General features: G+C 39.3%; 1 pseudogene; it reads left to right on the plus strand.

The window, feature by feature from the left end:
• Positions 1–17,253: 17,253 nt before the first annotated feature.
• LOC149193414 (18.1 kDa class I heat shock protein pseudogene) lies at positions 17,254–18,114 on the plus strand (annotated as a pseudogene).
• Positions 18,115–22,965: the final 4,851 nt, after the last annotated feature.

The following is a 22,965-nucleotide window of genomic DNA, read 5'->3' on the forward strand; positions in this document are numbered from 1 at the left end:
CAGAACTATTATTTGGAAATTATTTTCTGGAAACATTGTTGGGGTGCTATCTTACAGAGCCATCCACAACTTCCACCAGACACATAGTTGGACCTCCTTCCATGTCCAAGTAGTAGTAGTATTAGTAGTAGTGTAGTTAGCAGTCCCCGTACATATGATATGTGGACTATGTGTTACACTAAAAAATGTCACCATGACTATTTGCAGTTTGTATGGCTCCATCCACTGTCATACTATCCTCCTTGGCAAGTCTCATGCCTCTGCTCCTCATGTCAAACTTCAAGAAAAAGATAAAAGTCATTTAAAGTCAATTATCTCTAGTACGCAACTTCTCTTAGCCTTACCTGCGGGTACGCAACCCAGGTTCATAATACCTGCGTACTTGTACGCTCTGTATGTAAAGGGGTGGGTGCGTACTCCTGTAAAGGTCAAAAGGCGCAAGTTTCACTCCAAAAAAGTTACTTGTGGTCAATTCTAGAGTCTTCTAGAAGTATGTTTGACGTGTATGAAGCGCCTCCAGATGGTTCATGTATCCCTACCAAAGAGGAACTTATCCCATCAATAGGGTAGCTATCCCATCCAAAGAGGGGCTTATCCCATTGATGGTGGACCTGAATAATTTCCTCTAGAGCACTATAAATACAGGCATTGGGCCAAAGGGAGGGGAGGTTGAAAGCTGAACATTCCTAAGGGTAGATGCTGTTGGAATTAGGACTTCCTTGTAGAAGCTTGTGAGGAGAGATTACCATCTTTACTTGTTTCCATTGGGAGGTGGGTGAGCTGATCAGAGTAAGGGAGAACTCTTGTGGACCCTGGGAGGAGCTTGCACAACACCAAGGCTCAGGTTGTAATGGTTCCTTTTGTTACCTTTTAATACAAATTAGTCCATTCTTCTCAACAATTTGTTATTAATGAGTTGTTTCATATACTCCTTGGTCTATATGTTAAATATGTTTTATTTTATGTGATATTCAGGTGCTATTTAATCGTTTGATTGTTAGTGAATGCAGGTTTCGAAGGGAAGGAGGAGCTCATCCGGATCAACGAAGCTGGACTACTACAACAGCGTTGGATTACAGGTAGGATCTAAACACTTGATTTCTCATATTGTAAAAGCATATTTAGGGAAGGATTGCTCTTATTTGTCTTGTTTGTCATTAGAAAGTCTTAGGCTTTCTAGGAAGGTCGGTTGTGTCCACACTAACGACTCTTTCCGCATGACAAAATGGTGACTCCACTGGGGACTCCATGAATGTGTTTGAGTTCTTTTTGATTTGATATTTTGGTCTGAGAAAAATTGCTTGTTTTCTGATTTTTGGTTGTCTAGCTGTGTATTTGGGTGGGTTAGCTTAGAGTCAATTTAGTTTTTTATTTTTCTTAGCTTTGCCAGCAGTACGCAGTCTCTGGGTTTGACACAGTGCGTACTTGTACGCACTGCGTCTTTGTGCACAGTGCGTACCCGCGCCTGTGTGAACAGATGACCTGCGTACCCCTGTCAATTTTGAGAAAATTTCAATTTTTGCTTTTTTGCTCTTTAGATTTTGTTTTCAATTTGTTTTTACTGCCCAGATCCATCAGTTTACTGTCAAAGATCTTCACCTGAACTTGTCCCGTTAGTGTCGAGGGTTTTGGTGGAATTCATAGGGATTTTGCCTTAGGGTTTGATTTTTAACTGGTCCTGTAGTGACTTTGGCGTTAGGGGTTGTCAAACTTTGGATCTCCCTGGTTTTGATCAGTCCTCTTAGGAGTCAGGCCTGTCATAGAAGTCACCCTAGTGAGAGACCTACCTTTGTGTCTTCTCTTTGCGAATCTCGAAAAGTTTGTTTGTTAAAGCCTTGAATTCCATTCTTGAGAAAAAAGAGCAAAAAGATTTCGATTTTGTTTTTTGGTTAGTTTATGATTCTACATGAATCGATTTTGTTTTTTGGTTAGTTTATGATTCTACATGAACCGATCCTTAGTTGCATTTTGACTAAGTAAAACATCCGGGAATCATCCTTGTAGGCTTTTGTCCTCATTATTTTTTGCTTTTAGGTAAATTTCCTTTTAATTTGCTTTTGAGTGAATTTGATTTGATTGTCTTAGATTTGTTAAATTCGATTTGATAAAATAGTTTTACATGCTTTATTAATATAGAAAAAACACAAAATTCTTTTGGAAAAAGTTTGCTTTGGTAGCATTTGTAGACTTTTGGGAGAAAAAAGAAATTTCGTAGAGTAATTAGTGGTCATGAGTTGTGTGTTTTGAAAAGATAAAGAGAATTGTTTCTTTGATTGTCTTTACTAAGAAAGTTGTTTTCTATAAAATTTTCATTTTACAACTCTCTTAGTTAGGAGATTCATTGAAAAAGAAAAGTAGTATAAATCATCTTAGGTGCATCTTTGTAGTGGTTGCGAGTCGAGTCTACACACCACCAGTTTCATCTCCACTACCTTTTGTTTTTAAGAAAAACCATAAAATTAACGCTTAAAGTAAAATCAACATAGTAACTTTTATTTACTAGGGCTCTGAAACACCAATTTAGATCAGGCTAGTGTCTTGGAGTAGGAGAGTAATTAACTCTCCAAGACAACAAAACCAAACAAGTAGCTTATCTTGTGTTAGAATAAATCCAATTGTCTCATTTTTACTCTGGGAAAGCTCCTCTTAAAGGAGAAGCACGAGCTCGTGTCCGAACCAGTGAGGGGATCAATCCTCCCTCGTTGGGAACGACGCCAGACACGCACGTATTACAAACGGTAAACCTCGGACTAACCATTGTCGAGGAGCCAGGGGTCACTTGTCGGTAAACCTTGGATTATTGTCAAGGAGCCGGCAAGGGGATTGAGCTTGATACTCTGCCCTTGCGTGCTGTCGGAGTGTAGACTGTTCCCCCAGGTGCATTTGTTGCGGTTGGTAACCTTAGTGACCATTATCTTTAGGATTCTACCGAGGTGACGGTGGAGGGAAGATCCCACTGTACCTGGAGCAGACGTCGGCTAGACTCACTTGGATTTTCCGGGGGGTTCACTTCACTCGAGACGGTTAAAGTGGAGGAACTTGTGCCGGTCTATTCATTAAGCAGGTTGCCGGGGTAACTGTTCCACCCACAACTTCTGTACTGAATCTGGCGATGTTGGGTTTCATCTCCAACTAGCGTTTTCGGTCTGGAAGGCTACTGTTTGTGCTTGGTTTGACGCCCTAGATTCTTTAGGCGTATGATTCAAATTTGTTTGGTTCTTTAGAGACTTTAGGTGGTTTGCTTTGAGATTTTACTTTGTTTGCGTGTGCAGTAGTTAAAAGTTTTTAACTGTGGCGGAATTACCAAGACAGTCCCGTAGACTTCGGGGCAAGTCTCCTGAGGTTGTTTCTGTGGCCGAATTGTTGAGGAAATCCCGTAGACTTCGGGGTGAATCTCCTCAAGACGTCCCAAGTCATTACGAAGGTTTAAAGGTCCTTGTAACTCCTCCTAGCGGCAGTAGAGTCGGTTCACCAGAAGAAGGAGAGTCTTCGTTGGTAGTCCATCAAGATTACCAAAGTCTAGAAACAGGTTATAATCCTGAAGCAGTTGAAGTTTCTGAGCTTGCTGGTAGTTTTTCATCTATTAGTGATATAGGCGAAGAACCTGAAATATCTGAACCTGTTACTCCAACTTCTAGTGTACCAGATTCACCTAGGGTAGAAAGAGTCATCACCGAAAATCTTCCTACTGGTTTGATAGCTATTGAAGAGCTTGCTCTAGAGGAAGAATTAGGCGTATCTATCCTTGAAGATCAACCTACTATTGATCTAAGGGAGCGTGAATCTATCTTTTACAGTCCTCCTAGAAGTACTACTTGGTACCTTTCGTTAACCAATTATTTAGACAACTCAGGGGTAGGATTTTCTCCACCTCGTACTCCTTTTCCACCTGGAGGTATTTATACTCCTGTAAATATGTCTGGTCAGTCGTCCGTGTTCACTCAATCTCCTGAATCTTTCTTACACGGCGGTCCTTCTGTTCCCACCGGGTATCAGTCACTTTCTGGTACCTTTGCAGGGGCATCTCCTCAACCCATTGATCATGGGTTATTAGCTGGAAACAATGGTAATAGACCGTTGGGTGTAGGGGACATTTATATGATGTCAGGTTCAGTTCCTGTTTCTCAACCTCAGGGTGGTCAATTACCGCCTGGGGGGCAACCTCAAGGTACACAAATTGTGTCTGGGGGGCAGCCTCAAGGTCAGTATGTACACATGGTACAATACATGCCTCAAGGTCAACCCCAGCCTCAATATGTACCCCAGGGTCAACCTCAGTATCAATATTTACCTCAAGGGTATCTACCCCAAGGGTATCCACCTCAAGGGTATCAAGGTCAAGGTCAAGGTCAACCCCAGTATCAGTATTTACCCCAAGGTTATCAACCTCAAGGTCAATACTCGAGTCAAGGTTATCAACCACCTCAAGGTTAGTCATATGTTCAAGGTATGGGAACTATGCCTTTCAGTTATCAATCCTATCCTCAATCCGGTTATGGATCTCAGTATCCTCAACCTGTTACGGGTCAATACCCCGGAATTATAGTGTGGGATCCATCACAGGGTCAACAGGTGTTGCAGCCAAGTATACAGTTGGTACCTCAAACTGGACAACCCGTAGTTTCTGGTTCACCCCAGCAACCGCAACCTATCCAGTCAAATGTTCAAACTTCTGTAACTTCAGTAGTTACTCAGCCGCCAATTGCACCTAGTACTCCATCTCAAACGACTGCTGCAACTACCACAACATCTACCGCACTTACTTCTGGAGTATCGACAGCACCGGTTTCTACTGTCTCTGCAACCACTCCTCAGACATCTTTACCGTTGTCCGGATCTACGATTCAAACTACGGTCCAGATGCCTGTAGGGCAGCCTGGTTTAAGTACTGTTGTAACAAGTCAACCTCAATTTACCTACCAACAGTACCAGGGACAATACCAATTCGGTCCTGCTGTCCAACAACCGGTTTACCAGTATCAACCGTATCCTGGGTACACTTATCAACAACCTCAGCAACCCCAGTACGGTCCGGTTAATCCTGGTTTTCCAGGAGGATATAATATCCCGAATGCGATTCCTGTTCGAAGTTATCCTGGATATCCTCCTCCTGGGATTGGTCTTGTGACCCAGAGTTTTAGAGATCCTAATCGGCAATTACCGTTTATCGCAACTTTGCATTTACCCGACTTGACGCGCCTAACGAATGATCCAATTCAATATCTTCTGTTCTGGCCGCCAATGCCAAATAAGTTGCCCAGTGATATACCCAAGTTCGAAGGTAAGTCTGGAGAGGATCCGTCCAATCACGTGATGACTTACCACCTCTGGTGTGCTTCAAATTCTATCTCGGATGATTCGATCCGCTTACGTCTTTTCCAGCGTACGCTCATTGGTCTCACGGCCAAGTGGTACATTGAGTTACCACGGGCCTCTTTTTACAATTTTAGCCAGTTAGCTACCTCGTTCCTAACTCATTTTCAGTTGCCGGTCAGATACGATAACGGCACGGAGCTATTAACTTCATTAAAACAGTCGACCTCCACCTATATTTCTGATCATATTCATGAGTGGAGACGTCGAAGACGTTTAGTGAAAGTTTTTATCCCGGACCAAATCTTAGCTGAATGGTTTGTAAAATCATTATTACCGAAGATTACTGAAGATGTAGCTAAGGCCGGAGTAGTTACTGAGGAGCAAGTCATTGCTCAAGCCCAGTACCTTGACTTAGTTTACACTCAGTCGGGTACGTTGCACGAGAAGATCCCAGATCTTCCTAAGTCGAATCAAATCGCTGCTGCTCCTTCGGGGTCTCATGTTGCTGATGGCATGATTGGTACGGTAAATACTAAAAGTAAGAAGAAATCCTCAAAGAATTCTTCTCCAATAATAACCTTACCAGACTCCCCGACAGGAGAGTCTTCTCCTAAAATTACTGCCGATATTCACGCTGTAGAGTCATCTACGGCTAAATCAAAAAATGGTGGTAAGAAGAAAGGCAAGAAGAAGGATAAAGCAGACAAGGCTCCAAAGGAGAAAAAATAGAAGTCGGAATCTAACGACGAAAAGCGCAAACCTCGCTATCCTTGTTTAATTTGTGAAGAAGATCATTTCACAAGAGATTGCCCTCATCGGGCAGAGGTTGTGAAAATCGTTAAAGGTTCCCCAACTCCTGCTGCTTTGAAAGATCCATTTCCAAAGCAGGAGAGTAAAATGATAGGTTCTTCCTCGAGTGCCAGTGAAGAACCCATATTGATGATGTCTCATGTACGGATTGCGACTCGATCGCAAGATTATGGTAGTAAGAATCCTGTTGATGGTAAAGAAGCAGAATCTTCTCATTCTAATCCATCAACCTCAGCTCCCGGTTCCGATCCACTACAGATCGAGAAACCTAACCCGGACTTGGTAATTAAACCGCCCGCCAAGGGTATACTTCGAAAGTCTTCTTTCAATCCACATGCGAGAGCAGCTCAGAATTATAACATTGTTGAGGATTTAGCTGTTTCACCCTCAACAATGTCGGCTTTGGAAGTGCTGCAATCATGCCCAGCACAACGAAAATTACTCTTGTCGGCTATAGGAGCTGTTGATATTCAGGACCCGAACCTGATAATCTTTGATCTAGAAAATAGTACACCGCGTCTCCCTCATCAAATGGCTTTCCAGATTCCAGTGATAGTCAAAAACAGGCCCATTCATCGGACTGTAATTGATGAAGGAGCTTCTACGTGTATTATGTCGATTCAGTGTTGGAGATCGCTTGGTTCTCCTTCACTGAACCAATCCCCGATGATTCTTAAGGCCTTTGATGGCCGTTGGTTCCATCCGTTTGGCATTCTACAGGATTTGCCTATAGGGGTTGAAGGAAAAACCGTTAGTCTGGATGTGGAGGTGGTTGATGCCCCTCTAGACTACAACCTTCTTTTGGGTCGCAGTTGGTCTTACGCTATGACAGTGGTCGTGTCATCGGTCTTCAGAGTTATAAAGTTTCCACATAATGGTAAGATCATTACGATAGACCAGCTGGCTTATTTTTCATCCGACCCAGCCTCTTCAGAGAGTATCTAGCATGTCGGTAAAACGACTATCCCTTACAAGGATGTTGGTCTAGGATTAGTTAAAGATTCCGGTTTACTGGGAACTTTTCCTTTTCCGTCGATCAATGCAGACCCTTCATTCGCATCCATTCATATGATTACTTCAGACACTATTATTTACGATGATCCTTGGATTGTCCCATCTGAATCTGAGATAGACTCATTCGGTAATGCAATGCCTTTGAGCCCATATGAAATTGCTTATGAGGCCGTGCAGTCTTTTTCCGACTCCAGTTCAACCCAATTCGACCAAATGAATGTGGTCCGTGAGGAATCACTTTTCACATCAACCTCAGAACGGATAACGTTTCCTGAAGTCGTGTCATCTGATGAACAACTTCGCGAAATCCTAAGTGTAGACGATCTACCATGGGAAGATCTTCATCATAGATCTTCGTTTTTACCTGAGAGTGATGACTTTGAAAATGATTTTTCATCAATTTTTGCAGCTGAATATGTCAAGGATGCTCAGAATCCCATGACACATCCTGATTCAGAGTTGAATTTGGGAAACATTTCCCAAACTATTGCCATTGACATTTCAGTCAAAACCAGAGTTATTGAAAACATTCATATAGGTGCCTCGTGTACAGATAACGAAATCCAAACATACAAGGTCCTATTTCAAGAATTCCGCGACGTGTTTGCCTGGTCCTATGAAGAAATGCCAGGAATTGATCCCTCCATTGCTGTTCATGAAATCAAGACCTACCCGGACGCTAAACCCGTTCGGCAACGTCTGTGTCAGATACACCCTAAGCGGCTGCGATTAAAGCAGAAGTCGAGAAGCTGTTGAAAGCAGGTTTCATTTATCCGATCCCATTAATGAATTGGGTATCGAATATTGTTCCGGTTAACAAGAAACAAGGAACAATAAGAATATGTATCGACTATAGGGATATAAATCGTGCTTGTCCAAAAGACAATTATCCTACGCCCTATATCGATTAAATAATTGATGATTGTGCCGGCAATGAAATATTTTCCTTTATGGACGGTTTTTCCGGTTACAACCAAATCAATATTCTACCTACCAATCAACCAAAAACGGCTTTCATTTGTCCTTGGGGGACATTTGCTTACTGCAAATTACCTTTTGGACTTAAGAATGCCGGAGCAACTTTCCAATGGGCAATGTCTTACGTGTTTCACGACATCAAGCACATCGTGCAACCGTATCTCGATGATTTGCCTGCTCATTCTTTACATCGAGCTGATCACCTTGTCCACTTATGCGCTATTTTTATGAGGTGTCGGCATTATCAAATTCGGTTGAATCCACACAAATGTGTCTTCTGCATAGAAGTGGGACGATTGCTAGGATTTGTCGTTTCAAAAGCCGGTATCCGTGTCGATCCCTCGAAGGTCGAAGCCATCATCAAATTGCCTCCTCCTTCGAGTTTGCGCCAACTCCAAAGTTTGCAGGGGAAAGCAAACTTTTTACGTCGATTCATTCCTAACTACGCCGAGGTTACAAAGGGTTTCACCCGGTTGTTGAAACAAAATGCTCAATTTTCTTGGGATGAGATAGCTCAGAAATCTTTTGATGCGCTTAAGCACGCGTTGACCCATGCACCGTTGCTGCATCCTCCCAACTACAACCAGGACTACTTTTTGTATCTCGCCGCCTCCCACTCCACCATTGGAATGGTCTTAGTTCAGGAAGACGAATTCGGAACGGAACATGTGATATATTATCTTAGTAGGACGTTAAATCCCACTGAGCTAAAATATTCGCATGTGGAGAAATTGGCCCTGGCAGCTGTTTAGGCTGTCCAGCGTTTTCGTCATTACATTCTCCTCCATAAAACTACAGTGATTTCGGATTGCAACCCCATGATTTATATTTTGACAAAACAATTGCTAGGGGGCAAGTACTCCAAATGGATTGTTATCCTGCAGGAGTTCGATTTGGATTTCGAGAAGTCCAAGTCTAAGAAATCCTTAGTTTTTACGGAATTGATGTGTGACTTCCCGTGTGCTGACACGGAAACTGTGGCAGAGGAACCCATTGCGGACGAATCTCTGTTTCTTATGCGTATATCATCCTTGCGGTTGATTATTTTACTAAGTGGGCCGAGGCGATGCCTACATTTGAGGCAAGCGACAAAACAGCCATGATTTTCGTATTCAATCATATTATTGCTAGGTTTGGTGTCCCACAAGCGATAATCACTGACCATGGGCGCCATTTTCGAAACATTATGATGACAGAACTTACAAGCCAGCTTGGTTTACGCCATGATAGTTCTACTCCTTATTATCCTCAAGCAAACGGTTTGGTTGAATCCATCAACAAAGTTCTAGTTATCATGATCCGACGAATCATTGGTATTCATCGGTTGAATTGGCATAACATGTTATTTTCAGCGCTTTGGGCATACCGAACCTCAGTAAAAACATCAACAGGGTTCACTCCTTTCCAACTAGTTTATGGTTTGGAAGCAGTGTTGCCCATTGAATGCGAAATCCCATCACTTCAAATGGCTATCGAATTACTCCCAGCTACTTCCGAAGAGGAGAAGCGTCTGTTATACTTAGCTAAATTAGATGAGACTCGAAGAGATGCTGCTTTGGCAATCGAGACTCACGCAAAAAGGATGAAAGCTCAGTATGATCATAACGTGACCCCTCGTAATTTTTCGGAAGGAGACCTAGTGCTATTATATGATCAAGCTAACGATAAATTAGGTGCTGGAAAATTCGTTCCCATGTGGCATGGACCCTACATTATCAAGCGAAAGATGGCAAAAGGGGCCTATGAGCTGGTAGATTTTGATGGGGACTCTTTGGGTAAGCCCAGAAATGGACTTTACCTAAAGAGGTATTATGCTTAAATGGTGGGTATGGAGATTTAGTTAGTTCTAGTTAGGTTAATTTTCTTTCTAGCAGGTATGTTTGCTTAGTTTAGACTGTGTGCTTAGTTTAAAGAGTGTGTTTTTGTCGTTATTCTGGCTTATCTTGGTTTTACTCTTGATATTGCAGATGTCGACGCCTCTCCAAACGTACATTGGATTTGCTGATGGTGCTTGTCGTAGTACACAGAATATCTCTTCCGCAGCTTGGGTTATCTATTCGCCCTCTGACGAGTTAGTTTCTATGCATGGGGTGAGCCTCGGTCAAACAACAAACAACATTGTAGAATACAGTGCAGTGATTGAATTATTATCTGAATCTATTTCATTTGGGATTCGAAGTTTGATAGTGAGGTTAGATTCTGAACTCGTTGTATTACAACTTAATAGAGTCTATGCCATTAGAAATCCAGTGTTATTAAGATTGTTTTTGAGGGTGCGTCTCTTGGAACGTGAATTTGATTACATTGAATATCAGCATATTCCAAGGTCTTTAAATACATTAGCAGATGCAATGGCGTCTCGAATGTTAAATAGACATTTGTAACAATCATAAATGTAAATTTATAAACATTTCATCACACATGTTTAACAAAATAAGCCGGTAATAATGATATATATAGATAGGAGTGTGTCAAAAATATACATCGTCTTCGATCATAGGTTGAAAAACACCTTATGATCGGCAAAAATGATAAGTACAAAAAACCAAAAATGTCATATGTGTCTACAAAAGTGACTAGCCAATCACTGGTGGTGCTCTCTATACGAGACCACTGCCCGCGCTACCCTACACAGGAACCTCCTGAAAGGTCCTGGGACTGCGACCACGTAGCGCTGAAGTCAGATAGGAATGTCATCTATAGTGGTCTCCGGTATACCCGCCGTCAGACGCTCTAGATCCTGTTCCAGCTCGGCTAAGGTCTTTGCGGCTGCATCCTGTGGGGCCGGTGCTGGTACAGCTGGTACTCTCCTCTCAAAAGCCCGAAGGTTGGCCGGACGTCGTGGACCTACATCTGCATTTTGAAAATTTGTGCTGTCAGTTTTGAGACGATATATAAAAAACAAAAAAATAGATAATTTAAAAACTTGTGAAAAATGAAATACCTCTGTCGTCCCATTGTTCTCCCTGTGGAAGAACCATGTCCGGATCATTGCGAAAATCCATTCCGGCATACGAAAAATCCTGAATCGCAAATACCTGGTCCTCCAGCCAGCGAAAGTAACCATCAGGAAATCGAACAACTGCTGCTCCCTCATCAGGATGCCGGGCCATTACCGCAACCCATCTCGTCAACTTAGGCTCCCGAGGAGCCCCAACTGGAACTGTAAGATGCTGGGGGATCAGCATTGGAACTCTCTCTAGGGCAAAGCTCACAACTAAAGGCCCATATCCAAAGGTCTTTAGTTGTCCGTTCTTTGCCCTGGTTAGTTGGCCCTTCATATTGGCCAACACAGCATCGCACCAGTTGAAAATGGTGCCTTGGAAGCAATCTATAGCCATCCGCATTTGGGAACCAGTGGCTATGTGCAAAGCGGCAGCGCCGCAAAGTCTGGTAACTGTAAAGGCAATTACCATGAGTTCAGGTCGGGATATGTATTTGATTTCTATCCCCTTCTCCTGGTTTTGATTATTGCACCACTCTAGCCGGAGACTAGCAAGGGATTGGCCACCAGGCCTAGTCCCGAATAGAGAGAGTTGCTCGCCCCTGTTAGGCAAGCTAGTGAGAAAGTATATGTCGGAGGACTCTATCTCGAGTTGGTTTTCTCCGATGTAAAAAAATTGATCCTGAATGTTCCACCTTTCAACCAGCCACTCTAAGAATGGCACCTGGGCCCTCATGCCAGGTATGGCCCAGTACTTGTAGAGACCGCATGCCTTTAACGCATCAATAGAAGGCTGATGACCTATTGCGGCCAAATCAACGTCTTCATGTTCTCTTTCACGCCAATCTAGCATGGTGAGTGACCTACACCCCAAAAAACAATGATTAGAATTCATTAAACAAAATTTGGTTGGTTAAATTTGGGATTTGGGGTTTGAAAATCCGCGTTTCACGGGGTACGCACCCCACGTTCAGAAAACAGAGCGGCGGTATGCAGCTGTTCTGAAGGTGGACTGCGTACCCCGACCTTTTTCCCATATACGAAAAAGTCGGGGTACACAGATCGCCCATGGGGCACCTGCGTCCCCCGAGAAACGGACTCTAAAACCCTAAACCCTCCAAAAAATCAAACTAAAACTTGAAATGAAATTCTAAACGGATGAAATTGAAGAGGAGGATGTTGTGAAATACCTGAAAGAGACGGCGCTCGATTCTGACGGTCGGATTCTCCGCAAAGTCCACGGGAAGTTTCTTGTCAAAAGCCCTTTTCTCAACCTCAACAGTAAAATGGTAAAAATGACAAGGTAAAAAGTCTTTTTATAGGTTTTTTGGATGAATGAATGCTAAGTTTGTTTATTTTTTACCATGAAAAGATATTTTTCAATGTATTTTTGCCAATCTTAAACAGGTATGAGTAATGTGTCGTTTTTGTGCAGGACAAAAGGACTTTAGGGTAAAATCATCATTTTTCACAAACCAAGACAAACAATGTAAACTTTGAAACGGGAACTGATACTGTTACCCGTTTTGTAGAGGTGGCAAAAAAATGACCCGATTTTCAAAAGTGGTGATGCAGAATACACATGTTTTTTTTAGAACATGGTTTTTGGAACTTTAATTTTTTCATGTGCATTAAGTTTTAGAATGGTAGTGAATGGTAGTGATTTTCATCCTGATTTTAAAAAGTGAGTATTCTGCATCACACCCTTTTTTTAAAAGACCTTTTTTTTGACTTTAAATTTTCTAGTGTGTGAAATGTAAAAAATTATTTTCTAAATTTGATAGTTTTTGAAGTGGTCATTTTATTCATATTTTCTTGTTCTCTATCTTATTTTTTTTATTTTTTTTTAGTGGGGTTTTTATTGTTTTGCGTTTTTAAATTAGAAAGTCGATAGTTTGAATTTTAGATAATCTACATATTTATACATCCTTAATTCATTTTTCAATCCACATGAAATAATTGTTTCTAAAAAACAACATTTTTTAACAATGGACATAAAAATAACCATTTTTAACATAAATATAACAAAAAAACTAAACGTTTTGATAATTTTTTGCTAGAATTAACATGTCAAAATCACAATTTTTATACAAAAATATTAACTAAAAATGGTCAAATAATAGTTTTTTTTATGAATTTCATGTCAAAAAAATAATAATAACAATTTTTTTTTTTCAAAATATAATAATTAACTAAAAAATCATTGCGAAAATCACAGTTGTGCTCTCCCGCGCCCACCCCTCCACCGCCACCGCCCCCTCCCCGAGTACAGACTCCTCGCTTCCCTCTTTGTTTTTCCACAACCAGAGTTATCCAAACTATTAGTGGTATTTATTATTTTCTTCCCAATATATGTTTATAAACATCTTACCTTTAAGGTCTACCCACCCCTTTGCTTAAGCTTTTTCTTTCTATAAATATAAATAAAATATCTTATTTTTCCTTCATGAGCATGCCCTTCTCTCGCGGGGTGCTTATACTTATCATTTTACCCAACTCAAAATTTTTCTCCATCTAAGCTTATCATTACACCCAACAAAACCTTTCTCTCCAGTTATGTTTGTTCCCTCGTGGCAATCTTTCTCCCAATTTTTTTTTTTGGAAAAGTACATTTAGACCTAACCACTTAACAAATTCTTGGATAACAATGCCACATCACTTATGTAGTATTTCCCATGTCATTTTTAAAGGTAAAAAATATTTATATATTTATATCAAATTTATCTACCTAAGTCAATTTGAGTTAGTCTTGGCCCCACATCCAACATTTCTATTCCAATATTTATGGGAAATATAAAATAAACATTTCTACTCCCATATTTATGGGAAATATAAAATAATAAATCCTGCAATAGCAGTTGCACCAGGGGTATCACAAAGAGAAATGTGCCCTTTCCCGTAGTATTCCAAAAGGAAACCTTGCTATTTAGATAATTCATTACTTGCATTTAATAGCGGAATTGACTTTATTCTGAAGTAATATTTTAGTTTGAATTCAATGAATGATTATTTATTTAAGGAAATTTGTATCTTCGTATTTAGTATGGAATTGGTTAAGTTGTAGGGAATGATTAAGTATTTGTATAAGCCCATATGTGTTAATGTTTTCTAAATTATTGGCAATCCTAATTATGGAACAAATTGCATTAAACATCTAATAAGAGATAACATATAGATTAATTATGAAGTTAGAATATAAAAATATATGAAGTATGGCATACATACAATATTGATATTGTCACAAATCGAGTGTGTATTGTATGGTTATATATTGTGGGTTCACAAATTGAAGTAATTAATATATCGTAAGTATCAATTGCATGAGCCATTAGATTGGGTAGGAAACACGCAAAAGAAAAGCCTTTACGGAAGTTATATTTATGTTAGTCATTAAGTTCATTTTATGGTTGAAGAAGGAGAGTAAGGTAAGGTCATAATAATTATTTGGTACGATGAGATTATTAAATACTTTAAAAACATTGTTATACATGGAGATTTATATCATATTTTAACTAATGTGTTGTCTAGTGAATACTTTATAGTTTCTCAGAGGATTAAAAAAAAAATTAAAGTTTAGTGCCAATACTAGTTACTACAGTAATAGAAATTTTATAATGGACTCCATAGATGTTATGACATGCAAATTAAGAAGGATACACAATGCATGCAGATTTTTGTGGTATTTAACATCATTTGAAAAATATATGTATAAATTGTGAATACGTGTTTAAAGAATATAATAACTAAAATTATTTTTTGAAGTAGAAGGAATATTTGGATTATTGCAGGTTTAGTAGATTAAGTATGTCTTGCTTTAATAATGAATCCAATACCTATTAATAATGAATCCAATACCTATTAATGTATTCTCAATACCTATTAATAATGAATCCAATACTTATTAATGTATTCTCAAGTTAATGTACATATTCTCAAGTTAATGGATTCATTTATATGGATGTCGTATTAGTCTGAAATTTTCCATGCTTCCATACTTTGTCTTTCCACCTCCATTGTCCTCTATTTACTTTTTAATATATTTTAATATATATCGCTGGCAAAGTGTACTTTCTTACTTATAATTTAAGTTACAGAATCTTGATATACTTCAAGACACCGCAGCATACATACGAGAGTTCACATAAATATCCTCTTCTCTGATATGACGACGTATAAATCCACTGTGCAGTGAATTCGGGTTGGTTTTTCAGTGTACGTGCGCTCCACGTTGACCCGAAGACTGGTTCGCTCCCACAGATCAACTTCGCAATAAGTCACTGCCTACGTGCGAAGGTGTGACTGCGGATATGTCGGCCTCGAATGGTTCGCTCCTTCAGCTGAAATGAAGCCATGAAGTCATGTGCTTTCTGATTTTTGGTTTTCAGTTAGTCTCCCTTGCCAGACCCTGTTTTTATGAGGGCGGTACATCAGGATTGAGTCAACTTGAAGGGAGCACGGCCTAATCGAAAGGGTAGATAGGTGGTGTAGTTTTTTTTGGTGTACATTAACTTGAGAATAATGAATCCAATACCTGAAGTGGCTCCCTCTGTTTTCTTTTTGTAACTCCTTCAAACAGATCTGAGAAATAATCCAAGGCACCCATGGCACCTCCCAGTATTCCAACAAAACAATTGTTGTCTAAAGCGAGCGAGTGAATCTGACTGAAGGCAGAAGCAAACGATATTCTGAGCTCTCTCTGTGACTTCAAATTATAGTCAGAGCCTTGCTGTGATTTCACTGTAAAACCACTCCAATAGAATAGTAAGAGCCTTGCTGTGATTTCACTTAAAATAATGCTTACAATAGGTATACGACAGGCGGAGCGTCGATTCCCGGAATCGACGCTCCGCCCCTCGGGCGGGGCCAGGCGGCCGCGCCACCCCCGGGCCGCCCTGCCCCGCCCGAGGGGCGGAGCGTCGATTCCAGGAATCGACGCTCCGCCTGTCGTATACCTATTGTAAGCATTATTTTAATTAGCACGCAAATGTAAATCTCAATTTAATGTACAAACGTGGCAGTGCCTGTCCTATTCCTGAACTCTAGCCATATAATTCCTCAGTCGCCCTACATCTGAGACCTTCACCGGTTGCAACACCAACTTTGATGTGGAGTATGGAAGGTATATCATTTTTTTCCAAAACACAATAATAATGAATTGGAGAAACGATTAAGTTTGTACAGTTTTTACCTCTCTTCGTCAACCTCGCGCTTCCATTCATATCATATTCTTCAGCGTCAGGTCATTTCATTAAATATTTGTACATCACAGACTTTATAACAACGTAATTGTTAATGTCAAAATCCTATCTATATAGGCCCCTCAATGTAATAATATTTGCCGGTGTCATTACCGACAGCATGCCGCAAAAGTCAAGTAAAACGTCAATCTTCCACGGTGGTCGATTGAATTTCAATTATGTTACGACCATTAAATCTCATACGACACGTTATAAATTGTTTGAATGAATATTTTGCGAAAAAGATGTAGAATTTATTCGTAGTACATTTTGACATACGTAAGAGTGGACTATACTTTTGTGCTACAGGTGGTTGTGAGAAACCCAAAGGTGACGTGTAAACATATCTCCACGTTGAAACTCAGAGCCCTCTCGCACCTCAGTGATTTCGTTTTCCCTCTCAATCATATCTATATTAATTTGCCTCCGCTTATGCCATTGCTGAGAACAGTGAGAAGCTCCCGGTTGTTCATATGTTCATCTCTCATTTTCTTTAGTATTCAACCTTTCGTTTCCTCTCATTCAACCAAAGAGCGCATATATTTTTTCATAATAGGATCTTAAAATAATAATAGGAAATTAAAATAATGCTTACAATAGCTATACGACAGGCGGAGCGTCGATTCCGGGGCGGGGCGGCCCGGGGGTGGCGCGGCCGCCCCGCCCCGCCCGAGGGGCGGAGCGTCGATTCCGGGAATCGACGCTCCGCCTGTCGTATACCTATTGTAATCATTATTTTAATTTAATGAATACCTATTGTAAGCATTATTTTAATTTAATGATAAGACCACTTCGCCTGCGGATCAGTAGCTAAAGAGCTATCCCCTCTGCAATGCGACTTACATTACCATTCAAGATTAGAGTGTAGTTCTTAACTTATTTTGAATTGACATTTTGTCAAATTGTGAAATGGATAAATTCTTTATCGCAATAAGAATGATTTACATGGAACTGTCATCTTAAAATGCGTTACCAAAGCAGAACATACCAGAAGAGGATACCAAAGCAGAACATACCGGAAGAGGACAGAAATTTCGAGAGGTTTCTTGAGAGAAGTTTCTTGCATATTTGCGTATATAAATATGAGCAGATCCCCAAGCCTCTCAAATCAATTCAGTGACATCAATTTGGAAAGTGTGGAATTGTTCAGAGTGTAAACTCTTCGTGGGAGCTTTACGCAGAGGCGTTTGCGGTTGTTTTTTTATTTTTTAAGGATGAAGAAGGCGCTTGTTTTGTTCTTATTATTTGCAGTAACAACAGTATGTTTGTTCGCCCCAACGTTTGCTCTGATGCCTTTTGCAGGTGGTCGTTACGGCGATGTTTGGGACGCTATGGTGGATCCCTTCAAAGTTCTGGACTCCATTCCCAAAGACATTGAGGCTGTTGCCCTCACACGGGTCGACTGGAAAGAAACCACTGACGCCCACGTCTTCACCGTTGATGTACCAGGGATGAGGAAGGATGAAATCAAGATCGAAGTAGAGGACAACAGGGTTCTGAGAATCAGCGGCGGAAGGAGGCAGAGGAGGAGGGAGATAAATGGCACAGAGTGGAGCGTTCCAGCGGCAAATTCTGGAGGCAATTCAGGCTTCCAGAGAATGTGAATATGGATGCCATCAGAGCCGGCTTGGATAACGGCGTGTTGACGGTGGCCGTGCCGAAGATCAGTGATTTCAAAAGCAAGAACGCCAAGGTTATTGATATCATTGAAAATTCTGAGCAGCCGATTGAAGGCAAGGTTGCGCTGTAGTATTAGGAATAGTTATGATAAAATTAGGTAGCGGCCAAATAGGCTTTCAACTATGTACGATTGAGCTGTATTGAATCTCTTGAAGCATAATACATTTGTGTGATCATGATGTAAAAAAAAAATAAGAATGATTTACATATATTTATGATGAGGCTTTTTTATTTTATAATTAAAAATTGGTTTATAGTTTAAAAAGTATGAAAAACAATAATAATAAATTTGTTTTAGGGTGTTAATGGGTGATTTTAGTAATTTAGATATTTTAGGACTATGGCTACTACAAGTCTCAAATGTGTTGATCATTTTAGGACTATGGCTGCTGGTTAGATTGTCTTCCATCACGTTCAATTTTAAGTGGCTTCATTTGTATTTTTCCAGCACCATATATGTGAGGTGGCTAACTATTTGTCACAACTCTCACATGCTTATATTTACTCAGTGGAAGGACAATGGGTTTGCTGCTACTTATCTACTTAATGATGACCATGTGAGTGATATGAGATCAGGATTCACGTTTTTGGCCTATAATAGGTTGTCATTAGATTCTATCTTTGTCATGGTCGCTCAGTCCAGCCACATGCAGTAACACTCAACACGTAACACAACAATGGGTATATATGTGAGGTGGCTAACTATTTGTCACAACTCTCACATGCTTATATATAATTAAAAAGAAATAATAATAATCTAAGTAATATAATTTTATATAATATAAAAAATGAGTATAAATTTATTTTGATTTCAAGTTTATTCACCTGGACGATTAAACTCTGTAACATATGTAGAAATAAAAATGATCTCTTTCTAAATGAATTAAAAACTAATTTGCTTCCTTTATCTAGTATAGACAACATAGAAGACCGCTATCATAATTTTACTACAACCCTCGCATATTCTATTAACAAGTTCTCAATTGAAGTTTCAAATAATAAAAGAAATAGCAAAACCAATCCATGGTATGACAAAGAGTGTAAAAGTGCGAGGAGAGCAATTAAGGAAGCTGTTGATGAATCTCTTAAAATGGACAAGATAAAAATATATAAAGCCCTAACTAAAAGGAAAAAGAGGTAGTACATTCGTCAAAGACAAGGGAATCTCTTACACCTCTCTAAGCTAGCTCCTAAGAAATTTTGGAGGCAAATTCTGACTAGGAAGACTAAAGAGGTGTCTCACCTCCATTCTTGGAATAAGAAGAAGGATTCAGGGGAAGTTGCTAGGGGGATGCATGAGAGAATTCAAATAGGAGGATTCTCATAGATATGATTGCGCTTAGTTAAAAAATAATCGTGCATATTCATTGAACCCTTATGCTTTGGAACAATACAAATATTAGGATTGGATAAGTTCTTTAGTGATGCATACGCCCTTTGGTTGGAAGTCCTCACATGTATAGTGTATTTCAAGACCATATTACACTTCATGGACTCTTAAAGACTATTGTAATATATTGTATTTTATTATATGATACTGTGAAGGATGCCTCTTAGGTCAGCAATGGTCCAAGTAGCATGTTTTTGAAAAATTAATTGTATATATTAAATTTGTTATTTATTATGTGAATGTTTGAGCAACGATATCTATATTTGGTCGAGCTCTATTATTTTGCCTGTACTCCAATTATATATAGTTAGCATTATAGTTTTGATGAAAACTTTAAGGTGACGTTAGGTTGCCTTCGCATCCCCGACTACAGGTTTCGAGGGTGGACGTCAGCTTGTATGTGCGATACAACGGACAGAGAGACAGTACGCGACAGAGAGACTCGGCAAAGTGAAAAGACGCAGACATTCTCCATTGATGGGCACCTTGGGTTTTACCAATTCCACGCATCAAATGACGATCCACATTACCAATTCCACGCAGCGGCACCCCCGGGCCGCCCCGCCTCGGCGGACCGGCGGCGGGTCGATTCCAGTATCAACACTTTCGTTCTGAAGCTATATTTTGCAGGAAAATTTCGTAGAAAATTTCGCAGTCACTGCCATTTTTAAAACAGCCGCAAAATTGACACCTAAAAAAATAAATCATTATTCCAGTATCAACACTTTCGTTCTGAAGCTATATTTTGCAGGAAAATTTCGTAGAAAATTTCGTAGTCACTGCCATTTTTAAAACAGCCGCAAAATTGACACCTAAAAAAAAAAACATCGTTCCAGTATACACACTTTTCGTTTTGAGCACTGTTTTTGTGGTTTTTTTGGGGTTTTTGGGCCAGAGTTCCCGTTTTGAGTTTATAGTTCCCGTTTCAAAGTTTACATTGTTGACATCAGAGTCATGTTGAAGCCTCGAAAATCGCTGCAACAACATAGGGGAAACCACCCGGTCCGGACCTTAGTACAGCTCCTTTTCCGTTTGGAATAGTGGCTCCGACTGGGGATAATGGGACCAGTTTCCCAAAAATGGATAAAATGGGATGGATGAGCGACTTATAGATTATGCTAGTGATAAGCGAATAACTACAACTATCTGTAGGAATATAATAACTATAATCTACCCCAGGGGTTTTATCGATCTCTAAAGTGTAGCGTTTGATGATCTGAGCTTTTAGACAGGCATATAGATGACTCTGTCTTCAAACATAGATATTAAATTGTTCAAGATTGCTGTGCATAAATAGTTACACAAAGCAATAACAGCGAAATTACTACACTATCATTTATATCATTGTTACATACATAATTGAAAGAAATGCAAATCACAAAACATCCAATAGTGGGCTGAGATAGAGATTTGCTGTTATAGCGCATGCATGTATTCAAACAATGTAAACTTTGAAATGGGAACTCTGGCCCAAAAACCCCAAAAAAACCACAAAAACAGTGCTAAAAACGAAAAGTGTGTATACTGGAACGATGTTTTTTTTTTTTAGGCGTAAATTTTGAACGTGTTTTAAAAATGGCAGTGACTACGAAATTTTCTACGAAATTTTCCTGCAAAATATAGCTTCAAAACGAAAGTGTTGATACTGGAATAATGATTTATTTTTTTAGGGTCAATTTTCAAACTTTTTAAAAAATGCTAATAAAACCAAATTTTTATGTCTCAAACAAAGTTAAATTTTAAGGAAAAAACACCATCCTACAGCAGGCACATTTCTTTTTCTTTTCCAATTCATATGAATGCTTTATCAAATTCGGATTAGAAGAAAGTATTGATATTTATAAGGAAGGAGATTTTGTAACATTTTTTATTTTTTTTAAAATAAGGAGTCGTATTTTATTATTTAATTTTAAAGTAATGGCCGAGCCAAATATCAAATTAGTATATAAGACTTTTTTGTTTGTGAGACATGAAATTCAGCTTGCCCAATTAAATCTACAAAAACATACCTATTATATCTCTGGTTTTGAACATGAAAAAGAAACACATATCTAAAAGATTTCATACAAAATATTTCCGCAAACAATTACAATTAGTTTACCTCAAAAAGTTTGAGTCACAAAATCTGAGCATATTTTTACAGTTACTTTCTTTAAAGGAACATGAAATCAAAAAATGAAGTTCATTATTTTAGGCTGCGCAAACAAATTAGAAATAAAAAATGTGTACATTGTTTTATGTTTAAAAATGAATGAAGTGAGTTCATTATTTTTTTCAAAAAAATTCCATGATCAGCTTATTTTTCTTCTTCAAGGGTTTTACAAGACTTGATAAAATAAATCTTTGCTATTATTAAAATTATGATGTAAATAATAAAACCATTAAAGCCAAAATAATTAATTTATAGAAGCAAAAAAATCTCCTTCAGTGGATTTAAGGTTTTTTTATATTCTTTTTACTTTTCCAATACTTGAATGATTGACGATGTCACAAGAGGAATCTCAATCTAACGTCCATTGTATTGCACAATTGCAAAAGTTTTAACAATGTTTCCATTTACAGTAAACTTACATTTATTTGTTCGACAATGTTTTAAAATGTCCACAAATTTAACAAGTTATTCACATCTTCATGATGAATAAAAAAATTATACCTTGCTGCTTAGGTCTTCCTTCCTCCACCTTTTTATAATGCATTCCTTGAAAAAAATTGAACCTGATTTTCGAAATTATGAAGATCACCTTGAAATCGTGGAACAGATTACAGATTCCTTCTTGCTGCACCTCCCTCGTTCTTCCTGTGCGCTGCCATTTAAAGGTAAAACAAAGAAGAAAAAGGAGTGATGGCATTCTTTATATGGAAGGAATCAGGTTTTGGAGTTAGACAGCAGAAAATTGATGACCTTTTTCTGATGTGTAAAGCGGTTTCAGTGGGCTTATCTTCAGTGCTGTGGCCGACGTCGCATCTTGATTCTCTTTTTCCAAAGTCCACATACAATGAAAAAAATCATTGAGATGGTAATGGGATAGCAACGATAAGTCCAATCCAACATATATACAGTGGTTACATCTATCACGCCAGTGATATATACAGTCATGATATATACACTCTTTCTTCCTACTCTGGATTTAATTCGTCCATTTAAACCCATCCCAATCTCTGTTGATAAAGCGTACGTTGAATTTTTTTTGCTGTGTAGGTATCTGGGATTTTGTTGGTGTACCTGAACCGATTTTTTGTGTGACAGGTTCATATCGGCTCCTTCAACAGGTTTGGGCAATTCTGCGACGGGGACAGTGTTCGGATAGAGTGGTAACTTTGGAAATTGCTATCGAGTTTGAAAGTATCACGTGATCGATATCACTATTTTCAAGTCCCCATAATAATCTCAAGCACTGCATTTTCCCATCCTACAGCAGGCACATTTCCATCATGTTTGATCTTGATAGGAAAAAGATATTCTCTCTTGTCGTAGGACAAAATTGGCACGGCGCGTTACAAGAAGATGGCTTCGACGATTCTCAGCTCACCACGGTTCTGCGTTTCTTCTTGGATACATATTGTCGGTGCATGAATGGAAGCGTTTTCGACGGCTT

This window comes from Pinus tabuliformis, chromosome 2_2 (assembly GCF_031772625.1).
Source record: "Pinus tabuliformis cultivar Carrire ecotype Pingquan chromosome 2_2, CPIR1, whole genome shotgun sequence".
Classification (NCBI taxonomy): Eukaryota; Viridiplantae; Streptophyta; class Pinopsida; order Pinales; family Pinaceae; genus Pinus; species Pinus tabuliformis.